Consider the following 10,857-nt stretch of genomic DNA (forward strand, 5'->3'; position numbering starts at 1 on the left):
TTTCAAGGTTACAGTTTAAAAACACAGATAACTGAGACTCACTAGGAAGACCATCTAGTTCATAATAAAAAGTCATGTGTTCAGTGCTGTCAGCATCGCAGGTTAACTTTATACCAAGAACTTTAAAAAAAGAGTTACATAAACACAAAATAAAACCAGGCAAACAATAATTAAGTAATTAAAATGTTTTAAATTGCATGATAAAACTTCAAATATATTTTCTGATAAAATCTTACTAAACAAGTCTCTAGTTTTGTATTCAGTTAACATTAACATTATCTTTCAACATTTTTAAAGGGTAAGTAAAAAAAATTCAATCCATTTTGTATTGTTATATTGTTGGTAACATTTGTAAAAGAACAATGTTTATTCTTTCTCTTAGATACCGTTTATTTGCCAGCAAAACATCATTTCGTCAAAACTCGTCATTTCATTTTGCTGCTTACAAATAAAAGGGGACATGTAGGTCCACATAACTCAGAGAGTAATATTGTTCATTTACAGATATTAGAGACATTGCAATAAAGCAGGTTGAAAATCACCAAATGTACCCTTATAGGCAAAATAAGGATAAGATCTTGTGTGTTCATGTACAGTTGTCGTCGTCTGTAGTCTTTGTGAGCGTTGGCGTCATGTGAAGTCTTCACGAGTGAGTTTGGATTCAGTCTGGAGCTGGTGTAATCTCTAGTAACCTTGCGATGGCCATCCTGAGATAGAAACAGGAAATAAAAAGAAAAGAAAGTTTAGCATAGCTGCTGCTGTTCATATTATTTCAGACAAAATATTATTTATTTAATCACATATAACTGGAGTGCATGGTTATTAGATGTGTTGTGTGAATACTAAACTATGTATTTTAATCTAATTTAAACTAAAAAAAAAAGTGTGTCCGAGCCCCAAATATTATTAGGAAGGCTATTTCAAAGTAAAATACCAAAAAGTTTTGCTTCCTTTAGTGGACTTTGATAAATTCTTGGTATTAGAATTTAGTGACCTCACTACAGGCCATGCACCATAGATGCTGCTGCCTCAATTTGAGCTTATTTTGCTATATATATCTGATTTAATCACAAGTAGGTTTAATAAACACACATCCACTTCCAATTCACTAATCAATAAACAAAAATCGACACACTGCCACTAATGCTCTCAAAAATCAATTTATTGATGAAGGGTTTCATGTGATCCCTGTAAATGTAATATTTGTGGAACAGGCATCTCTTTAGAATGGAATACACATTTCAGTAGGTGGAACATTATATTTGTAATTTATAATTTATACTACCGTTAAAAGTTTGGGGTCAGTACGATTTTTTTTACGTCTTTGAGAAAAGTCTCTTCTGCCCCCCAAGGCTGCCTTTATTTGATCAAAAGCAAGTAAAAAAATTTTAATATTGTGAAATATTACAATTTAACACAACAGTTTTCTACGTGAATATATCGTGAAATGTAATTTATTTCAGTGATCTAAGCTAATTTTTATTACTCCAGTCTACAGTGTCACATGATCCTTCAGAAATCATTCTGATTTGCTGCTCAATAAACATTTTTAATTATTATCACTGTCTTATCAATTATCAAAAGTTAAAACAGACATTTCTGTTTCAAACACTGTACAAAGAATCCTGAAAAAATGAAGGAACAGCTGTTTTCAACACTGATAATAGTCAGAAATGTTTCTTCAGAAGCAAATCAGAATATAAGAATGATTTCTGAAGATCACGTAACACTGAAGACTGGAGCAATGATGCTGAAAATATAGCTTTACCATCACAGGAATAAATTACTTCTCTAAATATATTCAAATAGAAAACTATTATTTTAAATTGTAGTGAATTGTATTCATTTCATAAATTAAACTGTGGTTGCCATAAAAGACTTTCAAAAACACAAAAAAACCATACCTTCCCAAACTTATGAAACAGTTGTGCATGTTCAAGATTGTACTTACTAGTCCTGCGGTGTATAGCATCTTGGAGATGTTGTCTGACAGCAGCGGTGGGCCGACAGGGGCAGCAGGGCCTTCTCTTCTGGCCCTATAAAAAACAAAATTGTGTGAAAAATGCTTTTACAGACTATTTAGTTATCATTTACATTTGTGCAATGTTCACAAATTGCTTGTGATTAGTTCAGTTGAGGTTGACCTGGAATATCCTACATTAAAAAAAGTCTACCGTTTTGATGAAAGAAGTCACATCTGATTTGTTACGAGCATTAGTGACGGAATCATAAGCCAATCAAATTTTGACGTTCAATGACAGCACACCCTCTGGGTCTAGAGACGTGCCCAGTGCTACCCCCAGCGTTAGACTGCCCTTTTAGTCAGGGATTTCCAAAGTACGAAAGAGAAATTCAATGAAAAGAAAATATAGCCCACAGATCTGGTTGCCAATCTACTAAAATGCTTTTTTAAGGTGCTCTTTTTCAGACAAAATAGAATAACTGAGAAATGAAGACCTACAACTGAGAAAGGAAGACCTACACCTAAACTGAAGGCCAGCAACATTTTTATGCACCATTTCAAAGATTGCAACTACGAGTGCTATGAGTGGCTAACAGTTAACACCAAGCACAAGTTATTTTGTTGGCCGTGATTACTTTTTAATCTGAGTCAAGGGACATGAAATGAGTTCTTTATTATTTGATGAGTATTGTATCATGCACATTGTTATAACAGAGGTCGACCGATTCATTGGTTTTGCTGGTTAATCGGCACCGATAGTTGATTTGTAGAACTCTCGGTTATCGCCAAAATCCATGGAGATATTTTTCCGTGTTGCGTTTGTTTTGCCATGTGACACTGTGCGCTGCACAGAGTGGGGAACTTCAAACGCGAATTTAAATGCAGCCGTTCACATAGTTTTCTATTAAATAACATTATATTAATCTCAAATCATTGTAAATTTACATAATGACTTCACCCGAGGCTATAAATTATGTATTGTGCATTTTACAGCAAAACGTTGGTCTTTCTGTGGCTCTAATACAGTCTGTATGCTTCATATAGAAAGCTGTAATACAGATTGCGCGTTTTCTTTCCGTTTGCTCTTTTTTTTTAAACACTGAACTTTAAACACATATGCCACATAGTTCATTCCTGAAGCAAACTTATGTCTGTTTGGTGATTAAATAAACAGTTTCAGACCGCTGCTTGAATTGAATGTGACGCATCCGGTGTGTGTGATAACTGACTTCTCAAAGACGCTGCGCATGATTAGATAATCATGCACTTTTCTAAAATAGCAGCAAATAAAATGTGACGCGTCCGGTGTGTAGGGTTGGGTATCGTTTGAATTTTAGCGATTCCAATTCAGATTCTGCTTATCGATTTTTAGTTTTGATTCCAATAAGATAAAAAAAATTAATTCAAACATTTAGATGTCAAACATGTTTCTGTCTTTTTACAAAGCATTCTGTTGCAGCTGAATAACACGAGCAAAAATCAGCAGCTTACAAAACACTGCAAGAGGAATTTTGCCTGTGCTTAAAAATAAAAATAAAAAATACCATAGCAAAAACAATTGATTAATAAAAATATTAAAGTGTTAAAGACAAGTAACCAGTCAGTAGTAAGATATGAACAAACAAATCAATTAGCAATATCATAAATACAGCTAAACAAAATTTCAGGTACAGAAACTGTAATTAAAAGTTTAAAAACACTGCATAGTTTTCTTTTTATAAATAAAATAAAGGTTAATCAATTAAAGTTATTAAATATATTCAGTCATGATCAGTGAATGATTTTCTTTTGTTCTTTGATTAACATCAATGACAGGCAGCGCGATGCGACGTTGTCTCTTTAAACAAAAATACTGTACGTGTGTGTTTCTTTCTCATCTGTTCATCTGTTTACGTTCACGTAAGACAAAAAAGTTTGTGTTTATGATGATATACTGATGTAGTTTTCTGTATATTGGTCGACAAATATGAAAGAAAGTCAGTTTCGGCCCGGAACAACCTTTTCTACAGTTGAAATACATGGAATGGTTCGAGAACGGAACCCGCAGCGCGACCGCAGACCGCTGCTCTCGTTCAGTATACATTTCGTTCAGTATTCATTTTAAAAACTATTGGTTTATAAATCGGTATCGGCCAGTGTAGTCCAAACTAGTTATCAGTATTGGTAAAATCCACTATCCGTTGATCTCTAGTTGATAATACTGTGGTGCTGTGTGGATGTCCAGAAAAAAAAACAAAAAAAAACCCAAGACCAAATCAATACCGGTGGCTCCTGGTGATACATTGAGGTATAATGAAGCGAAATGATCGGTATGTAGGAGAAAATGAACACTACTTACAACAGTATTACCTTTAATCCATAGCCTGGGCAACCAGCTGTCAGCATGTTCACAACTGTCGCATGACAACAGATGCACGGGCGTGATACTGGAGCTGATGACGCTGTTTGCCGGCGCAGCATGGTGATGTCTATCAGCCATCGGCGATGGACGATGGCATCGTCAATCAGGCCAACCCTAACCAGGATGACATAATTAAACAATTGTACACAACTTTGAATAAGGTTTTTATATTTTATTAGCTAAACAAATGCACAGCTTCCACCAAGAAAAAAATAGTTAAAGCAAGAGTACAGCACCAACTGCTGTTACCCGGATGAGCCTGTGTTATTACATTTTACAGGTTTTTATCCAGGGATAACATGCATCGGAATGTCGCAACTGACCAATCAGAATCAAGTACCCACAGAGCCATGTAGTAAAAGTAATTAGCTAATGATAAACTAATCATTTACAAAACTATGTGTTCATAGATGATTAATAAGTGATGTTAATATTTTTATCTATGTTCTGTAGATTAAGTTATAAATAACTTGCAAAGCTTTCTGTACCCACAATCTAAAGTGTAAACTACTCATCAGTTGTAAATGTAAACTTTCCGGTTACAGGTTGGTTGATTTTGTGTGTGTGTGTGTGTGTTGGTGTGTGTGTATATATATATATATATATATATATATATATATATATATATATATATATATATATATATATATATATATATATATATCTGTGTGTGTGTGTGTGTGTATGTATTTATGTATGTATATATATATACACGCACACACAACTGGAAACCACAAAGTTTGTAAAACATTTACAACTGATGAATAGTTTACACTTTAGATTGGGGGGTGCAGAAAGCTTTGTAAATGATTTATAATGTTTATTGAGATAATAGTACAATGTTGACATTCCAATGATTTATAAGTGATTCATAATATATTAACTACTAACTATTAACCATTAAGGATCTGTTTGATTTTTTTCATGATGTTATTTTTTTTAAAGATTGCTTATGAAAGATGTTTAAATCATAGCATATTACTTAATCATTAGTGAATGTATATTCATGTCACTTGTAAATTATTTATAACTTAATCTACAGAACATAGATAAAAATATTAACATCATTTATTTCTATGAACACACAGTCATGTTTTGTAAATAATTAGTTAATCATAATCGAATTACTTGTAAATGACTTTTAAATTAATTTTACAAAAAGTACACAAATTATTAGTATATCACTTATTAAGTGCTTATGAAGGTTTTGTAAATGATTAGTTCATCATTAACTAATCACTTAAAAGTGACTTACAACTGAACTTTATTATAAAGTGTTACCAAAAAGTAAATTAACAGCAAGTTTTCATTTTGGGGTGAACTATCCCTTTAACCCACACTAATCTAGCCTACTGCTGAAGTTGTTGATCAGCCATCATTGTTGTTGAGAGACTGTGTGGGGCATAATAAGTGCATTACACATACGGCTGCATTAGCTGTAACAGAGATGTGTAAGATGTGTACAGGTATCTTACAGTTGTCTACTGAAGGCCCTGACTGAAACCCCACGGTACTCACTGTCTGACAGCAGGTTCACTCAGACTCTGATCTTCATCACTGAAGAGTCCAGGAACAAAACAAGCTGACACAGAGACAACAATATTTACTCTGCAGTTCCAGGTTCATTAGAAGGAAACAAGCTAGAGTAGAGGTGAAATGGAGATAAAAGACAGAATAATATATAACAATTATAATAACATATGTAATATACAAATTCTACTACTAATAATATAATCTTAAAATAACAGAATCTATATTTTTAGTTTTAGGTTGAGTGAGACTTACGTTTTGATATCAGGGACTTCTTACAATTGGTGAAATGTATTCTGAAAAAGGCATATTAATGTATTTCATGATCTTCTTCTATTTCTAAGTCAGTAACGTTATCTCCCTTCAGAAATGTTGAATTCTTGGAGATTCACTTCTGTTCTGTAGAGTTTATTTCTGTCCTCCTGAAATCACAGAACAATTTGTATCAATATATGTTTATCATGAAATATCAAAACTCATGTGAACTTGATTTCAGCCGATTACACTCTCACTGTAAGTGACGTCATCGATTCAGTAAATCAGCCTTTTCCAATAACATACTGACAAATCACCAGCAAAACATTCACAGAGCCATCAAAATATCTCATACACACACGAAGATTTGATTTAAAGCCCAGAGTTTCATCAACAAGAGCTAAATCTATAGAGTTAAGTTAGCCTACCTGAAAACTGCTAAGATGCTAACGGACTTTTTCGAAGACACTAAACCATTCCTGTAAAATAAATTTAATTGAAACATGTCAATAACAAGTAAGAAACGCGACAGGAACAAATGTATGTAACATTTGTGTGATTTTAGCGACTAAATTTACCTAAAACAGTGTAAACCCCACCGATCGAGAGACGGAGATTACTGCTTGCCAGTAACGGTTTTTGTGTTGACGCCCCGTTTCCATGGCAACTCTGCTCCCCGCTCGCGCAGAACTCACCGCACACACAGCATTCACACAAACAAACATCTACGTTAGAGTTAAAACATTACATTTATAAAGTACAGTCTCATTCAATAATTAATTTAAAAATCATTTTGTAGTTCAGAAGCAACAGCAACAATAGCTCACCATATATAGACGGATTGTTTCTGGAAGCCTGTAAAAGAGTGAAAAACATGGTGAAAAAGCAGTCAGGACTTCTCTTTAATAATCCGCTTTTACATTTTCCCTCCGAGAAACTTCTGAAAATGCATTAAGGCATTAACATGAAAAAATCTAGAAAAAAATCCATTAAAAAAATCGCTACCGTGACCATTGGCTAAATAAGTTAACTTAACATTATTTGAAAATGAGCCTGTCTCTTCAGCTGCCCATAGACTGAAAACACACCGCGTGCCTAACTTTTCAGTGTCACAGAATTAACCAAGTAGTATTTATTGTCTAATTGAGCTGAAGTGAAATCGTAACGTTACCTGAAAGTCACAGATGTCGATGGGATTATCCTCTTCTCTCTCTCTCTCTGTGTGGCTAAAAGAGATGAATAACTGGGCACGCGCGCACACAGATAAGAGCGGCATCGGCCCGCGGTCGTGAACCAACTCAGGGACGACGATTGATGAGCTGGAGAACACAGCACTGACCAAATTATATCGGCATCCGCCTGGCCGATGTTTAATAGATGTTTTAGGTATAGAGGACGACGTTTCGATATTGGGCCGACATTGGCCAGACGTACATGTGCTGTCTGGGAAGGGTACAGCACCAGTGACAAGCTATTGTACCCCTAAAGGTACAATTATGTACTTTATTTTCTGAGAGTGTACCCTCAAGGTTACAGCTTTTGTACCCTTGGCATAGGGTACATAAAACATCACCATCTGATCCTCTGTAATTCTCAATAACAGCAGGTGTTAATCATTAATGCACAATCATCATTTAATTAGTCACTTAATTATCTCATTAACTTTAACTCTTGACTCGAGACTCGTTTGTGACTTGGAAGTAGGGCTGGGCGATATATCGAACGATATGATCATGCGCATCTAATCAGTAAAGCTGCTTCCGTGATTACCGCTAAAATCTCCATCACCTGCTTATAATTGGAGTGGCATTTAATAGACAGAGCCGTAGATCGCTGACAAGCCACGCCATATCGCGTTCATTATCGCAGATGAATCGCCTTCGATAATGAACGCGATATGGCGTGGCTTGTCAGCGATCTACGGCTCTGTCTATCAGAGGTGGGACTTTCAAGTCACAAGCAAGTCTTCAAGATTATTTTCAAGTCCTCAAAGGGTTAAAGCTAAAGATATAATTAAGTGACTAATTAAATGATGATTGTACATTAGTGATGAACATCTGCTGTTAACAATCAACATCACTGAAGTAAAGAGAAACACAAGAACTACAACTGAATTTAGCCACAGCCTTCAACTGAAAAAAAAAGTAAAAGAAAAAAACACTATGCCACCATAACTGTGGTCAAGGTTTGCTTTAAGTAGTGTCTTGACCCTTTTACTAATTCAAACCAATTTGATTCAAAGCAATTGCAATATTGTTTTCGCAACAAACATGTATGCATTGCTGAATCAAACCTTGTAATGACAGATGATCTGATGCTTTTTCTGCTTATAATTCATGATGACCAGAGGTGGGAAGTCCAGGGGCCAAAGAGTAAAAGTCCTGCCATATTTTTGTTCCACCCATGAACTCATCAGCCGATTTCACCAGAGGAGGAAACAAGTCATTCCTTCCAAGTCACAAACGAGTCTTGAGTCAAATCCCAAGTCCTCAAAGGGTTAAAGTTAGAGATAATTAAGTGACTAATTAAATGAAGATGCATTAGTGATGAACATCTGCTGTTTACAATCCACATCACTGAAGAAAAGAGAAACACAAGAACTACAACTGAATTTAAGCACAGCCTTGGATGAAATCAATTGAAAAAAATAAAAAAATTAAAATTAAAAAAACCTTTGCCACCATAATTGTAGTGAGTATTTGCTTCAGTTGATATCTTGAGCCTTTAAGCGGTTTTTACAAATTTGCTTCTATACAATTGCATTATTGTTTTGAAGCAAACATTTGTGCAATGTTGATACAACTCTTGATCTAGCAGGTGTCTTATGATTATATGAGAAGAGTTCGTGGCTTAGTTGTTAGAGAGAACTGCTGTGAATTCACTGCTCTGTCTGTGCACTTTGGATGGGTTAAATACAGAATATGATGTCTGAGTATGGGTCACCACACTTAACTGTATGTCACTTTCACAAAAAAGAGAGAAATCTCATCATGCAAATGCCACCATATAATGCTTTATAACTCTTCAATACTAAGAAAAAAAAAAAAACATTGCATTTAGGCATTTAGCCATGAACATTTATCATGTGATCCTCAACAGTGGTGAAAATTATTATTCATACTGCAGTGCATTATGGGAGTAATTCATGTATTGCAACATGAAGCATTTTGTTGATTGTAACCATTGTAGAGATTCATATGCTGGTTCTTGATATCTGTGTGTGTCTAAAAAGCACTGGAGTGCAAACTTTTATATGTGTTACAAATAAATAAAAAATAATCCATATCCTGTAAATATTAGAGCAATGCTTTTTTTGTGTGTGCATGCTGTAGTTTCACTAGAATTATTCAAAACCTAGACGTGATAAGAAAGAAGACAGAAATATTTGAGATATAGTTAAACCAGCTCATTGTTACTATATGTTTTTCACATATCACAGTTCTGTCTTCTCCACAACAATTCTCTCAAAAAGGATGATTTAAATTATTTTTGTTTCCTTTAAACAAGCTTAATAAATTGTCTGTTTGTCTTGTATCTAAAACCTTTGTCTGACATGACAAAAAATTGTGCATCACCAAAAGAAGGAACATGTAGATTCACAACAATGGACATTCTTTTCCAGGGGTATCATTGCAGGGTAAACATCTAAAAATGCCAATTTGTACTATAAAATAAACACAGAAAATTTGTATTAACTGGAGGTTAAGGATTGATGATGATATGAGTTAAACAAAAGAAGGTCTATTCTCCTTGTGTGCGATTATTAAAGTACTGGAGATAGTTCACCCAAAAATTAATATTCAGTCTTCATTTGCTCACCATCATGTCTTTTCAAACCTGAAATTTCTCTTTTGTCAAGCATTAAAAGATATTATATATTTTTGAAGAATGTTGGCAACCAAAATGCATAAATATTTGGAACAACATGATGGTGAGAAAATTAATTGGGAGAATGTTCATGTTTGCCTGACTGTGAACTATCCCTTCAATTCATGTGTGCCAAACTCCTGGAGGGCCAGGAGTGTAGCTCCAAAGACCTGCCTGGATGTTTCTGGTAATCCTGAGGATCTTGATTAGCTAGTTCAGGTGAGTTTAATTAGGGTTTGAGCTCAAATCTGCATGACAGTGGGCAAATTCCAATCAATAATATTTTTTTTTACCTTTGGAACTTATTTAAACCTTATATGAAATGTATGATGAAATGTGTGTAATATAGCAAACCCAAACAAACAACTCAAATTATTCATTGAACTTTTCCACCATATCTAGTTGATTTTATATGATTTTCTTTCTTCCGATGTACACAAATTTTAGAAAAAATAAACTAGACTAAAATTATCCATCTCTTGTTTTATTGTGTTGAATAATGCAAGTGAATAGACACCAAAATGCTGAAGGTCAAAAAAGTCCAAACACACATCTTGACAATAATCCATTGTCCTTTATGATTACTAATGGGTTGTTGCACCAAATTACAGTGACTCTTTTTTATTGTTATTTTATTTTTTTATTTTACTTGTCTATTATGTCACTTTTCTATGTTTCTCTTTGCATGTTTTGTATTTTACTGTGTTGGACAATCATGCAATTCTTTGTTGGCTTTGAGAAAGACTTGTCTGGTCCATGCAAACAGCAGATGGAAGCTGGCCATTGTGTATTGGGCAAACTTGAGGGGTCATAATAGAAATCACATGAGTCAATCAGTTTT

General features: G+C 34.4%; 1 long non-coding RNA gene across 1 annotated transcript; it reads right to left on the minus strand.

The window, feature by feature from the left end:
- Nucleotides 1-1,972: 1,972 nt before the first annotated feature.
- On the minus strand, nt 1,973-5,912 carry LOC113071675 (uncharacterized). The gene is made up of 3 exons (XR_003280203.1): nt 5,883-5,912; nt 4,302-4,478; nt 1,973-2,036 (listed from the first exon to the last, which is right to left on the minus strand). It is a non-coding gene; the product is annotated as an uncharacterized LOC113071675 (long non-coding RNA).
- Between the last annotated feature and the right edge of the window lie 4,945 nt (nt 5,913-10,857).

This window comes from Carassius auratus, unplaced genomic scaffold, assembly GCF_003368295.1.
Source record: "Carassius auratus strain Wakin unplaced genomic scaffold, ASM336829v1 scaf_tig00007853, whole genome shotgun sequence".
NCBI lineage: Eukaryota > Metazoa > Chordata > Actinopteri > Cypriniformes > Cyprinidae > Carassius > Carassius auratus.